Source organism: Heptranchias perlo, chromosome X, assembly GCF_035084215.1.
Source record: "Heptranchias perlo isolate sHepPer1 chromosome X, sHepPer1.hap1, whole genome shotgun sequence".
NCBI classification, from domain to species: Eukaryota; Metazoa; Chordata; class Chondrichthyes; order Hexanchiformes; family Hexanchidae; genus Heptranchias; species Heptranchias perlo.
Window position 1 is genome coordinate 5,999,558 of NC_090370.1, and position 14,162 is coordinate 6,013,719.

Here is a 14,162-nt window from a genome sequence, read left to right on the forward strand (position 1 = left end):
CGGCGACTGGGTGCTTCTTTCAAAGAAAGGGTATGAGCCGACCTCTCGGGAGGTTCTCATCTGCTTCTGTCCACTTAGCAGAAAGCAGCCTTTGCAGAGTCCTTGGGAATAGGTTGTCCAGCTGCCCTCTTGGCTGTGAAGGGTGGTGGCAGGTTGTTTTTTTTTTTAAAGGGATAACTACAGAGGTAAAAATGAATTATGAATGTTTTTATTCTGTCAAGTATTAGGAAGCTTATTCGAAATAAGTTATTGATTGTTCCAAAAATGATAAGCAATGAGCTTTCCGGGTCCAGAACTCAAGTTATGACAATTATAGGACGTGCACTAGCAAGTGACCATATGTCGCCCTGTAGTTCAGCAGTAAAAGTAATTGCTCCGTACTACATTATAGGCAGCTGTCTACTTAACTAGCTACAACAGGACTTTTTAAATAACCTGCTTGATGAGCCCGAGCTGTTTATGCTGCGAGAGAATCCATATCAGACATAAACCCTTTACAAGGGCCCGACATCATTAGACATTGCAACTGTCTACAGTGAAATGTAGACTTTTTAAAAAAAAATGCAGAAGGGGCTTCTCCAATAAGAAAGAACCCAATTAAATACTCTTGAAGTGTAGTCACTGTTGAAATGGCCTGTGGGTAAAGATGCACTTCCCAGTGTGGTACTAAACCAGATATACAGAGGGTCCCGAGGTTGATCCCTGGTTTGTGCTGAGCTAACTGATCTTAGCTGGGGCATGGTGGTGCTACAATTGACCTTAGCACCCAAACTAGGGAGGGAGGAAATGACCTTTTTTCTTTATGATTGCTATCGAGTGACCCTTTCTGGAAAATGTACATCTGTGGACCTCAGGCAAGGACAGAGTCTGACCCGACTGCCCACCACCCTTGCATAGCTTCCTGACACTCACTGTCTAAGCACTCGTGAGGGGATCGGTCATTTGGGTGAGGCACTGTGCCCCAACAAAAGTTAGTGCCTTTTGGAAAGGGGGGGGGGGGGGGAAGAGAGAAAGAGATATCGAAGGGAGATGGACTCCACAGCAAGTTAGACACTGCCATTTCACACCAGAGGTCTTGGTTCAAACTCAGCCCAGTCTGGTGAGATGAATGTTCCGTCTATTTGTTGTAAGGACACTATGCCAAATGACTTTCGTCAGTCTCAATTGATAGTGGATGTGAGCCCACAGCACAAAACTGGCAGACTCACTTGAGGCCATTGTGATGATTGGTGTGAGAAGTGGGGAAAATTCACACTGGTGCAGTCAAGGGTGCCCCTCTAAGTTTTACATGAAGGCACATTGGGCGAAGAATTGCTCTGGTCGCTCAAATATTGTAAATACATTAAAAAATTATGTTTACAATGTTGCTGCATGTTGCAACCAGAGCAATTCTTCTCCCAGTGTTGGGATGGAGCAGAAGGAACGTCACTGTGGAGCTAGCTGTCCCACACCTGACACTGGGTGACCAATTTGGCAAAAAATGTCCCACTACTCAGCACCTTGCAATAAGCACATAATTCACCCAGAAAATGTGATTGCAGACAAAGCATTGTACAGACGCTTTGCACTGAGTCAGAAGAGTATTAAAGAAAACTTTTGTGAGAAATATTAAAGGAAATGTATGTTTTTCATTGAAAGCAATTCAGAGGGTCGTGTCCAGGTTGCTAGGATGATTTAATGTTTTAAGTGTATATAATCTCTCGTCTGGTAGTTCTTTTGAAAGTAGAAGTAGCGTCATTTTTCCAAAAATCACACTTTTTCTACTCTGCAATATTTTTGAATATTTGATTTATTCATCCCAGGAGGATTGATGAGTCTGGGAATGCCACAAAGGAAAATGCTTAGGGAAAATGAATCTATTTCTGCTTTTAAAAAAACAGAATGTTGGAAATATTCAGCAGGTCCATCAGCATCTGTGGAGGAAAAAGACAAGTTAATGTTTTGAGTGTAACCCTTCTGATAATTTCTAGCATTTGCAATTTTTTGCTTTTTATCTAACATTGCAAGAAATTTGCCCCAACATTAGTGGATAAACACTTAGTCATACGGCAGCCCTGTGTCCACTGTTTTAACAAGTGCAGTTCATGTTGAATGTGTTAACACCTCTGTTAAAGTAATGAACATGGGAATGCCGTGTGCGCACATTATGAATTTGTCCACCAGTATCACCCATCAAATCTTTAAACTAGTCGACTTGTTCAGCCAGTCACTTTGGGCTCGATAGCTCACTGAGTTTATCCAGTGAGTAGTTGACCTATTCAGGCCAGGAACATCCCAAGTTTCATCCCTACTGTGCTCAGTTGGCTGATGTCAGCCATGTTAACAGTAGCATTTCAGTTGGCCTCAGAATTCCCAGTCCTGATTGCTATCCAGCAATGTCTGATGAAATTGAAAGCCTGGCGAAGACCGGACTAGGCTTGGCTGTGATGCCCATCCCGTGGTAGAATACCCGGCCGACACCGGCGAGGCTCGCACATGAAGAAGGATCACTTGGGTAAGACTTGGGTAAGGTACTGGAGCTCACGGAACTACATCCTAGCAAGAGGTGAATGCCTTCAGAAGGGGAGAAAATTGGCAGGAAAAAATGCACTTCAACTCACTTGGAATGTGATCCAGTACTATTCAGATCCTGTCTTACAGAAAACTGGCAGTGTGGTTTTGACACCAGAATGTGCTAAATAAATACATCTGCAAGTCTGTCTTGGTAGTCGAGAAATTCACTGGATCTGGGAAAGGGGAGGAAGGGTCCCCCAATTAACTTTCTGCATTATTTGCAAGACACTTGGAACCAGATTAACTGGGTGATGATCAAGCCCATCCATCTCTTGTTAACTGGCATATTGACCTGTTTATAGGATGTTTGATTACCAAAACATTGACATGAATTGTTCCAATAATTAAGGAAGGGGGAACTGGGTGGTGCAGCTCTGGTACCTGGATTGAAATCCAGACTAATGGGATGAAAGTCTCCTCTTGCCCTCTGCTGACTAATGTGAAATAAGGTTGGGGGCGTCGAGATTCAAGTCCCGGTATGCATAAGCCCACAGCCTAAATGTCCACTCTGTAATCTTGCTCAGAGATGGCTGGTGTGAGAAATGGAAAATTTCACACAGATGCAGTAAGATTATCTTCTGAGTGGAGGCTGAGGTACATTGATGGGACAGTGTAGAGCGAGCTTTACTCTGTATCTAACCCTGTACCTGCCCCTGGGAGTGTTTGATGGGACAGTGTAGAGGGAGCTTTACTCTGTATCTAACCCTGTACCTGCCCTGGGAGTGTTTGATGGGACAGTGTAGAGGGAGCTTTACTCTGTATCTAACCCTGTACCTGTCCTGGGAGTGTTTGATGGGACAGTGTAGAGGGAGCTTTACTCTGTATCTAACCCTGTACCTGCCCTGGGAGTGTTTGATGGGACAGTGTAGAGGGAGCTTTACTCTGTATCTAACCCTGTACCTGCCCTGGGGGTGTTTGATGGGACAGTGTAGAGGGAGCTTTACTCTGTATCTAACCCTGTACCTGCCCTGGGGGTGTTTGATGGGACAGTGTAGAGGGAGCTTTACTCTGTATCTAACCCTGTACCTGCCCTGGGGGTGTTTGATGGGACAGTGTAGAGGGAGCTTTACTCTGTATCTAACCCTGTACCTGCCCTGGGAGTGTTTGATGGGACAGTGTAGAGGGAGCTTTACTCTGTATCTAACCCTGTACCTGCCCTGGGTGTGTTTGATGGGACAGTGTAGAGGGAGCTTTACTCTGTATCTAACCCTGTACCTGCCCTGGGAGTGTTTGATGGGACAGTGTAGAGGGAGCTTTACTCTGTATCTAACCCTGTACCTGCCCTGGAGGTGTTTGATGGGACAGTGTAGAGGGAGCTTTACTCTGTATCTAACCCTGTACCTGCCCTGGGGGTGTTTGATTGGACAGTGTCGAGGAAGCTTTACTCTGTATCTAACCTGTGGTATTGCTGACCTGCATGCCTGAAATGGAAAGTGTTCTAATCCCCAGCACTGCCATGCCTCACCATGAGCATATTCACAAAAAATAACAGGAGTGTTTGTACTCATTGAGAAAGTCCAATTTTAATGAAACACATTGGGTATGAAGACTGGAATTACCTTCCTGCACAGACAGCCCATGAGACAGGGACTGCAAGGGCAAATGTAACATTCTGGTCTGTTCTTTTAGTACCTGTTATTCTGTGGGCTGACCTGTGTTTGATTCTTCGTCTCTGAAGTGAGCAGTCTGCCCAGACAGCTGCACTCCTTTCCTCACTTGTGACATTTAATTGTTTATTGGTATATGGTCAAAAACTCATTCAATTCTGTGGGATTAAACATTCTAGACATTAATTTTTGAGGTATTTATAATGACATACCACACAGCATCATTAAAAAGCAAAAAGTTTCCAGGCTTTTGAAAGGCTGGGGATTTTCTGCTTTCCCTGACACTGAAGTTGGATTTTAAAATCTGGCTGTTCCTGTGAAACTACATTTATATTGAAACAATCAAATTTAACATGCAGTTGTAAAGACTTGTCTGAAAGGTGCTGCCTTGCTTGAGTGTATTGTATTGCTTATTTGTATCTGTTTACTATGAATAAAAATTGAAATTACAACAAAATCCCAGACTTGGCTGCATCACATTGTAGCCATGTTTTTACCTTTATCCGTCCAATACAAAAAAACACAATTAACAGCTGTTGTGGGTATTACTCCCAAAATCCAGAGTGAATGCCTGAGACATGTTTGTGCTTGACCGGTTCCTGTACTTCTACAACTTCATTACGGATGCCCCAGTGCCAGGCCAAGTACAAACTGGAGAAAGATCTTGCGAATGAGATCACCAGTAGTGCGGAATAAAGCAATTTTCTGTTTTATTCTACTTCCCCGGTGGGTTGGCTTCAGTCGGCCAATGGTTTCACTGAAAGCTCTGGCCCGATGTTTGATCTGCTGTCTATGGACTGTACCGATTCTGCCAAATCACCTGAGGACAGGATCCCCAAATTACTACTTACCCCTGCCCCCAAACTGAGAAGAACTTCAAAATATTCAACCTGCATTAGTCATCCTTGCTTGGCTGTCTTCATTGGCATATTATACTTTGTCTCAGCACTGACAAGAGAAAAACCTGTACTAGCATATGGTGACATTGGGTAGGTAATGTAAAATTCCATGTGCCATGTGGATCTCCTGCTGGAATGAAATCCCATTTTACAGACATGCTCCCCACTACTTCCTTGTCAGCTTGGCTCGGTAGCGCACTCACTTCTGAGTCAGAAGGTCGTGGGTTCAACCCCCTATCCAAGACTTGAGCATATGATCTAGACTGATAATTAGTTGCAATATTAAGTGAGTGTTGCACTGTCAGATATGTTTCAGATAAGATGTTAACCCAAGGCCTCACCTGGGTTTTGGTCTAAATGATCCCGTGGTACTAGTCGAAGAGCAAGGATTTCACCTGGTGTCCTGGTCAACATTCATCCGCCAAACAGATTAACTGGCCACTTGCTGTTTGTAGGACCTTGTGTGCATATTGGCTGCCATATTTGCCAACAAAACAACAGTTGACTACACTTGAAAGATCATTTGTTAGCTGTGAAGTACTTTGGGCTGTCCTAAGGATGTGAATGGTACCTGTAGAAATGTACGTTCTTTTTCTTTCATTGGTGTGAAGCTTTGTGGCTGATCTTGATACATGGCAAGGGCTGCTTTTGACTGCAATAAATTGGTTTTCTGAAATGTCACAGAAGTTTTAAAGAGAAGAATTTATACAGCCCCTACTTAATGTGCTTGATTGTGGTTTTTAAGTGGTGGTCAGCAGCCTTTCCTGCAACTGGCTGGTAACGATTTCCCAAGAGATTTGCTGCTCTCAGTGAATGGAAAACATGCACTTTTAAATTTGTCTTTTGTTATTTTTTTAAAGGGGAGGGGAACTGGATAGGAGCATTGTGTGACTGAGCTGGGGGTTCAGAGGACATCATAAACCATGAATGTGAAGTGACAGCAGTTTACACTTCATCTAAACCGCAAGTTTATTGGGAAGGCTACCAAGAAACATCTTTGCGTGGAGAAGTCAGACATATGATTGTGTCAACTATGAAGGTGCAGGTAAAGGACCAAGTCTGAGTAGGTACCTACAACACAGGCCATGTGAAGCTGGTAGCAAGGTGGTAAGAAACCAAGTAATCTAAGTTAATTCATGACATGCTACTAGGAGATGTGCAGAGGTTCACAGTTCCACTTACTCAAAATCTGGAACTTTTGTTTTTGCGTCCTGGCCTGTGGTCCAGTTGATAAAGACAGTGTAACTGACCAAACAAAGTAGGATGGACCCAGTTTCAATTTCTTGTCTGTACTAAGTTAGCTGATCTCAGACAGACAGCATCCAAAGGTGTTACAACTGGTCTCAATGTTTCAGGGCAAGAGGAAAAATCAGTCAGGGTACCTGCTGCTGGAAAGTGTGCACAACATGGACATTGGGTGAGAATAGAATTTGCTTTAGCCAAGATGCCCTCACAGTCAAATTGCTTGCCATCATTTACTAAGCTCACGTGGGGGCACCAGAGGGCGACTGGAGCACACAGAACCTTACCCCAGCAAGAGTCAGTATTTTCAAGGGTGGAGTGGGGAAAGAAAACATTTTAAATTGACTAGCACGTAGGCAAGCGCAAATCAGAGTTAACAATATAAAGTATCTAATTGGTCAAAAGGAGCCCATTTTATTTACAACCAGTGCATGAAGCTGCAGCTGAGATCAAAGAACAAGACTTGCTGGTCAAATCACAGCTCGAAAGGAAGGGTTACAGCCACTCATTAGATAATATTTCCAAAATTCTGGAATGTGGGTAATCCTGTAGGGAGGGTGTTGTATCGTTTGCTCAGAGTGGGAGAAATGCTGCAATGTGTTGTTTCGTTGCAGTACCAGAATACTCGTCAGCAGAGGTCCCCAGTGCACTATAAACAGCCTCGTATGAGGGATTGAGTGAAGCGAATGTGCAATGTTAAGTTTAAATGTAATTTTATTGCAACTTTTTATGTGGGAGAGGATCATTTATTCTTGGTCTTACATAGCAGAGTACTGTAGTCTGTGTTCAAGAAAAAGCTCCCCCCACCCCCCACCCCCGGCCTACCCTGCACACACTATTTGAGGTACCTGCCTCTTAGAGTGGTGTGAGCTTGAAACTGCAACATTGACAGTGAAAGCAGATTTCTGCATTTACCCACTCAAATCTGTGCACCGAGCTCTGCGTCTGAATGTCGGTGAGAGTATTAATGGGAACATAGGAGTGGGTCATTTGGCTTATCGAGCCTGCTCTGCCATTTTGTTAGCCGTGGCAGCGCTTTATCTTTTTAATCAAAATTCCCTGTCCTTTCTCCATGTGCTTTAATTAATACTCTTGCTTCTCAAGTTATCATATCTCCCCTTTTAAACGCCTCAACTGATTTTGCACCTATGATCTCCTGGGACAACGTGTTCCACATTCTCATTGCCCTTTGTGTCAATTTCTTTTTTTTCTGTATTTGATTTTAACCAGATTAGTTCTAATTTTGAGATCTCGTCCCCTTCTGGATATTAGAAAAGTACAGACTGCCTTATCCAGTCTTTCCTGTGGGCGGCACCATTGCACTGCCCAGAGCAGTTGGATGTTGCTTGTGCCTACTATTTGTCACATGATCTGTTCCCCATCTCAGCCTTGCTGTAATATGGATTCAGCCAAACGCTTCTCCAGAAGGCTGGAGGGAGGATCATCAAAAATCACTCTTGCCCATCTCTTGGTGGATAGTTACAAAACTGCACTGATAGAGGACTGGGAGATTGTCACATTTTCTCTCAACTGAAGGGTTTTGCATAAGAAATAGGAGCAGGAGAAGGCCACATGGCCCCTTGAACCTGCGATCCCTTGCAGCAGGATCAACAGAGAAGAGAATGTACAAAAATTGTATGTACAACCAGCAATAACTGTTCACAAATGGGGGGGAAAAATCGGTGGTCCCACCTCCAGTGCATCAAACTTTTTTTATTCGTTTATGGGATGTGGGCATCTCTGGCGAGGCCGGCATTTATTGTCCATCCCTAATTGCCCTTGAGAAGGTGGTGATGAGCCGCCTTCTAATTTTACAAGTGTGACACTTTTAACAAGTGAATCACATGTAAAATTCTCAAATGAACTTTAACTGCACATCACTTTATTGGCATAAATTCCAAAACCTTAAAGACTAATTGAAAGAGATGGCCACCTGATTGAAAAAAATATTAAAATCAATACATATATTCCCCACCACAATCCGGATAATTTTTTAACAATTCTGATTGTAATATTGCAATTTTGTAATACAGTGCCTTCACCACTAGTGGGTGCAGATCCCAGCTCTTCCTGTACGACAGGAGTATCCAAGCTAACCCATGGGTCATATCCAGTCCATGCAGCCCCAGTAACTTAGTTCTATTTGCCCTTATTTTTTACTCCCTAATTTGTCCTGTTTGAATTTCTGGGCTTGGAAAAGGCTGTTCTTAGCGTTGATACCTCAATGGTCGATAACTCCTATTTCAGGATAACAAGATCTGTTAGTATGGGCAATTTAAGATGATTTATGTAAATTAATGGGAACAAGTTAATGGATTTGAACTTTAAATGTAGCCTGCGAGGCTCCATGATACACGTCTATTTAGCCCATAAATAAAAAATGTTTGGACACTGAATGCATTGAGATAAGGATGATATCACTATGAACGGACTGTGCAACTGTCATCCTCTATATAACTTGGGCTAGTAAAACAGCATTTATTTAAAGGGACAAAATTATAAGTATGCTCCATTCTTCCGTGTCAAAAATTCACTTTCTTCACAGATGCTGAAGACATTTTCCATATGGCCTACTACTTTTATCTTTCCTAAATACTCTGTTCTGTACATGCTCTACAATAACCTGCTTACTGTTGCTTGCCTCCAGTCCGTGGATGTCAACAAACAGGCACCAGATGGGAGGCAATGACCAAAATACCAATGCAGGAGTAAAATTCTGCCTTCCATTATTGTGAATTTGGGAATTGAGCACTCAAATGGATCAGTCCCTCCTGGAACCTCTTCTCGTGTAGACTCTGTACTAAAGTTTACTTCCATTTCTGTATTCATAGGGCATCAGCTGTTGGTAGAGGAAGCACATTTGATTCTATTTGTCTCGCAAAAATATGCTACAATCAGGTAAGAAAAAAATGGCCTATTTGATGTTCCTCAGGGAGGGTTTGAAGGTGATGGCACTGTTAGTCTGACTCCATTTATTCTGAGGAAATTTAGAACTTAGTGTTACAGGTTGTGGTTTTAGGATTGTATTCAACTGCTCTTTGATGTTGTTTAACGGTGCAGTCACACGCCACAAGTTTAGTGTCAGTGCAAAGGTGAAATAGTTCCACACTGACGTTAAACATGGGGTGTGAATTGGTTGAGGGAATGAACTTACTTTGAAGGGAAGTTTGTTTGGCGTTAAGTTGGATCATGTCTCTGCGTTCAGACTGCATTTACACTATAACTAAAAGAAAGAATTTGCATTTATATAGCACCTTTCACCTTCCCAAAGGACTTCATTGCCAGTGTATTACTTTTGAAGTGCAGTCACTGTTGTTTCGTAGGTGAATATAGCACAAGGTCCCACGAACAGCAAACAAATGATTAGTTAATCTATTTTGGTCTTGTTGTTTGAGGGAGGAATTTTGGTCAGGACACTGGAAGAACTCCCCTGCTCTTTTTCAAATAGTGCCACAGGATCCTCTACATCCACCTGAACAGGGCCTTGGTTTAACATCTCAGCCAAGAAACAGGAACTCTGACAGTGCAGCACTCCCTCGGCATTGCATTTAATTGTCAGCCTAGATTATGTGCTCACGTCCAAGAGTTGGGCTTGAACCCATGATACTCTGATTCAGAGGTGAGAGTGCTACCAACTGAGCCAAGCCGACACTTGAAAAGAAACTGCTTCACGCTGATACTACAGTTGTAATGTGAATGCTGCCCAAGATTTTGGTCGGTTTTGGTATTAATTCCCCCTTCCGACCACTAGAAAAATTTCAGTGCAGCAAATTATTGCAGAAATAATTGATTTTTCTGACTATTGATTGGGAAAGGTTTCAATTTCATACCTTGTGATGGTAGGACATGTGTTAGTCCTCTGTGTTCACCTACCATAGTGATTTATGTAGAAAACCAGCTACTCTTAGCAAAGGTACTGGCAGATTATATCGCTTTTGCTTTCAATAAGATTTAGCATCTGTGTACAAAAAATTTAAATCATCAATTATCTTTCAGAAGCGATAACTGTGTTTCCAATAAGTAGTGTGTGGCTTTGGATGCCTCAGTAAAACAGCCATTAATGGACTCTGATCTGATCAGAACACTCCCCAGTGCTGATCCCTGTTATAATGGGTTTGTTTAATGTTCCTCAGGGAGGGTTGAAAGTTAATAACACATTTAATCTGCCTCTTTTTTTCCAAGGAAATCTATGCAGCGTAGGACTAAATTGGACAAGTCGCCCTGTTTCCTGTGAGACCTTTAAACCCGGACAAATGTTCCTAATTTGAAACAGAGTGAAATATATTTTCCACCTGGATACGGCCTGACCTGCTTCTAAATAATAAAAAAAAACTGTAGCAACTCTTAGCCCTACTCTATCAGTTCACTCCTCTCAGCTTTACAAATACACAAGATCTGGGTGGCACAGTATGCTTCTGCACTTACTCGCTGGTCCACACAGTTGTGGAGGATGCAGGCTGTTCCCATACCGTGAGTTGCCAATCTCAAACCAGATATCTGAGGGAGGTACCAAGTGGAATTGAGGTGTTTCCAAAAGGGAAGGATGGCCAGATGACAGATCACAAGATTATTACAGATGAGGAAGACCACTTGGTCTATATTAGTTCATCCATCCAGGAACATCCTACAATCCCATTACTGCATCTTGTTGTTTCTTAACTGCAACCAATCTGCCCAAAAGTCCATTCCAAGTGTTGACCATTCTCTACATGAAAAAGAATTTCCTAATTATCAGTCCTGGAGTTACCATGGATTAGTTTGAATCTATGTCCCCTTGTCCTAGTCCTACAGTTGGAGACTTGATACACACTGCACTCATGTACCTGCTAGTGGCCCATTCAAGGGCAGCATCAGCAGGCACTTGGAAACATGGGGTCTGCCCACTTTTTCAGTTAAGGATTGGTGCAGGCAGCAGGGTAACATGTAAAATAAAATATCTTCCAAAATGGAGGGAAGAAAAATTAATGTTTTCTTTATCCTGTAACATCTGCCAAAATGATTTTCTGCCAAGTCCTAATGCTGAACATAAGGGAGCAATATTAGAGCAGTGTTCAGCACCAGAGAATATTTTAAGATTCATTATCTGTTCTAAATAAGCAAAAATGTAGTCTTGTTTTAGTACGATTTTGTTACATTTTGAAATTTTATAAAATAAATCCCACCCTTCTGTGAGTTCCCCTCTTTTCCTTCTTATTTTCTCCCTCTTTTGCATGTTTTTAAAAAAAATTTTGTTTCCTCTATTCTATCTCTACCATTTGTCTTCATGTGCCCTTCCTCAGTTGAAGTGGGAGGAGGAATGAGGAGCATCCAGGCTGAAGATTCCTCCATCACTGGCACATCACTGTTTCACAGGATATGTTGCCAATCCTGTTCCATGGTGGTTTGGCCTGAGGTCTTGGTGTTCCTGTTCAATGGTGGTTTTATGGAGGTGTCTCTAGTCCTGTTCCAGGAGATGTTGGCAATCCTGTACTATGATTGTTTGATACAGGTACTCCTGTACACCAGGTGTCAGCCGTGGCTCAGTTGGTAGCGCTCTCACCTATGAGTCACTAAAACATGATCTGGTCATTTTATTTTATTGCTGTTTGTGGGACCTTACTGTGTGCAAATTGGCTGCCGTGTTTCCTACATGACAACACTCCAAAAAGTACTTCATTGCCTATAAAGTGCTTTGGTACGTCCTGAGGTCATGAAAGGTGCAAGTTCGTTCTTTCTTTGTAGCAGGGTTTACCTGAAATTCTTTGTATTCACCTAATGTATCATAACGGATATTATAAATAGTAATATTATTGTAACAGGGCAAGAATAACACTGTCTGTATCCCCTTCTCCCTTTGATTAAGCTGTTGTGAGTGGAACCACTTAAAAGCTTGGCTAAGATCCAAACATGGGCCATCTGGATTGCTCTGGTTGATATGCTGCTCAAAGTGTTTTTAAAAGTTAATAAAACAAGAAGAGAACTTATTCATTGTTCAATGTATTTTGCTGTCAAGTGTTTTTACTGTCCAATGGTACCTAGGGGAAATTTCACATTCAATGAATTTATCAGGTCAGTCAAAGATGATCTGCTCCAGCAGCCTTTGAAAGTCAATAATCAAACAGATGGATTGTTAGAGCCAGGCTCCCACTTATATTACTGCAGTAAATACATTGAGATTTGACAACACTTCCAGAATAATGAATAATTCAGTCATACTGCAGTATGGAATGGTAAGCTGAATACCTGAAAGAGCAATGATAATACTTGAAATTAAAAGTTTAATTATTCCATCTCAAAATATATTAAAATATGTACATATTTCCCTGCCATTATTTAGAACAGGTTTTTAATTATTAGTTCCCATGATGGTTATTCAGCGTAGTCTTAATTATGTTTATAGCTTGGTTTAAGGGACCATTTCAGTGCAAATAAGGAGCACTTACAGGGTTTGTATTGTGATATCAGCTAGCCTTGTGAACTTAATAATTGAGTGTTAGTGTGACTGGGTGTTGAACAGACACTTCTGTGCCCCCACCCACCACCAACACGCACAGTGCTGCACTTGAGATGATGGATGTTATTGACAGCATATTGGTGTACTAGTGTACTGTGGCACAAAGCAATATGAAGTGAGTTTGAACCTGGGATTGCTGACCTGGTGAGTTCTTGATCCATTTTGGAGGAGAGGCTGGGGCCAAGATAGAAAGGGTTCTTCTTTAAGGGAGCAGCATTTAAACTGATGGGAAAACCCTGAGCAATGCATTTGAAGAGGTGACATAAGGAACATTGGAACAGGAGTAGGCCATTTAGCCCCTCGAGCCTGTTCCACCATTCAGTGAGATCATGGCTGATCTGTGACCTTACTCCATATATTATAAACTACTCCATGTACATAAAACTCCAACAAAGAGTAGATTTCAATCCTATTTACTGAGATAACCAGACATTGGAATTGGAACATTCATTACATCACTGCGACATTCTCTATGTTGACTGAATTGTCCTGGGGAGGAGGTGGGGGAATCATTACTGAAAATTAAAACACTACATTTTCAATACAAAGAAAAGACCATGGAAAGTCAGACTAACAAAACTGTTGTTTAACTCATTTCTCCAGGAGTTCAGGCTCCCTCAATTTCCCTCTCCCCAATAAAAATAAACTCAATTGATTTCTTGGTGTAAAAAATAATGTGTGCTCTGCTTTCTTTCTGTTGGTTTTCTGGATCTTCACTAGATTGACCTGGGGATCTGATCATAAGATTGAAGTGAAGTGAACTGAGGATCGGGCAGCATGTGTTGAATGAATTTGACACAATCAATGATATCTGCTGCCCAGATCGTCGCTGATATAATGTTCTACATAGTGTATGTTATTAAAAAGGCATTGCAGCCTCTCCAATTACCTGAATTACAAAATGCCACACAGTAGGGACCAAAATAAATGCCATTTTTTTTCCTCTTGCTTTTTTATGAACTCTAACCAGTTAGACCAACATCTCAGTCTCAGTTATATAGATTTGAATCAGAATTACTGTTTGGGAAAGTTCTATTGGTAATTTTGTAACATTTCTCATTTTCAGTATTTCTTGACAATTTTCTCCCCTCTTCCTGTCCTGATGTTGTTAACTCCTGCTGGGTACCCTTCCTCCAGTCCCTCCACCAACTGCTCATTCTCCATGTGTGAGCCACAAACTTGAGTATTGGTGGGCTAGTTGACCATGGAGACTATCACAGTTCAGACCGATCCTCTCCTCCCCCAATGTCCACATATGTGCACTTTTCAGCACAGATCTGCAAATTCAGTATGGACCAGGAACCTGCCAGTCTGAATGGCTCAACTACACATTGCATTTACTAACTAAGCCACTGGGGGAGCCTCTTT